This window comes from Hipposideros armiger, unplaced genomic scaffold (genome assembly GCF_001890085.2).
Source record: "Hipposideros armiger isolate ML-2016 unplaced genomic scaffold, ASM189008v1 scaffold_493, whole genome shotgun sequence".
In the NCBI taxonomy this organism is placed as follows: Eukaryota; Metazoa; Chordata; class Mammalia; order Chiroptera; family Hipposideridae; genus Hipposideros; species Hipposideros armiger.
In genome coordinates, this window is record NW_017731843.1 from 64,816 (window position 1) to 66,437 (window position 1,622).

Below are 1,622 nucleotides of genomic sequence, written 5' to 3' on the forward strand. Positions count from 1 at the left end.
ATATTTCATCCCCTTTACCCTCATCTACCACCCCCTCCGCCCTTAGCCTCTGGTAACCACTAAACTATTGTCTGTGTCTATGAATTTTGTTTCTTTATTGGTTTTTCTTGTTCTTTTGTTGTTTTCAGTTTTATATACCACATATCAGTGAAATCTTATGGTTCTCTACTTTTTCTGTCTGACTTATTTTGCTTAGTATTATAACTCAGGATCCATCCATGTTGTTGCAAATGGCACTATTTCATATTTTCTTATGGCAGAGTAATATTCTGTTGTGTATATATACCACATCTTCTTTAGCCAATCATCTATTGAAGGACACTTTGGTTGTTTCCATGTCTTGGCCACCATAAACAAAGCTGCAATGAACATCGGAGTACATATATCTTTATGGATAAAAGTTTTTAGACTTTTTGGGGCAGATACCCAAGTGATGGATTGCTGGGTCATATGATAAGTCTATTTTTAATTTTTTGAGGAACCTCCACACTGCCTTCCATAGCGGCTGCACTGATCTGCATCCCCACCAGCAGTGTATGAGGGTTCCTTTTTCTTCACAGCCTCTCCAACACTCGCTATTATTCTTGTTGATGATAGGCATTCTAACTTGTGTGAGGTGATATCTCATTTTGATTTTTATTTGCATTTCTCTGATGATTCATGATGTTGAGCATTTTTTCATATGTCTATTGGCTATCTGTATGTCCTCTTTGGAGAACTGTCTATTCAGGAGCTCTGCCCATTTTTTAATTGGATTGTTTTCTTGTTGTTGTTGTTGAGTTGTATGACTTCCTTGTATATTTTGGATATTAGCCTCTTATCGGAGGCATTGTTTGCAAAAATCTTTTCCCATTTGGTTTGTTGCCTCTTTATTTTGTCGATTGTTTCTTTTGCTGTGCAGAAGCTTTTTATTTTTATATTTTATTTTGTTTTGCAGAAGCTTTTTAGTTGATATAGTCCCATTCATGTACTTTAACTTTTACTTCCCTTGCCTTTGAGGTCAAATTCATAAAATGCTCTTTGAACCCAAGGTCCATAAGTTTAGTACCTATGTTTTCTTCTATACAGTTTATTGTTTTAGGTCTTATGTTTAGGTCTTTGACCCATTTTGAATTAATTTTGGTACATGGTGACAGCAGTCTAGTTTCATTCTTTTGCACGTGGCTTTCCAATTCTCCCAGCACCATTTATTGAAGAGGCTATCTTTTCTTCATTATATGTTTTTGGCTTCTTTGTTGAAAATTATCTGTCCATATTTATGTGGATTTATTTCTGGATTCTCAATTCTATTTCAGTTGGTCTGTGTGTCTGTTTTTCTGCCAATACCATAATGTTTAGATTATTGTTGCCCGATAATACAAGCTGAAGTCAGGGAGTGTGGTGCCTCCAGAATTGTTCTTTTTACTTAGGATTGCTTTGGCTGTTCAGGGTCTTTTGTGGCTCCATACAAATCTGATGATTTTTTTTGTTCTATTTCTTTAAAAAAAAATGCCATTGGGATTTTGATCGGGATTGCATTAAATGTGTATATTGCTTTGGGTAATATGGCCATTTTAACTATGTTGATTCTTTCAATCCATGAACACGGAATGTCTTTCCATTTCTTTGTGTCATCTTCAATT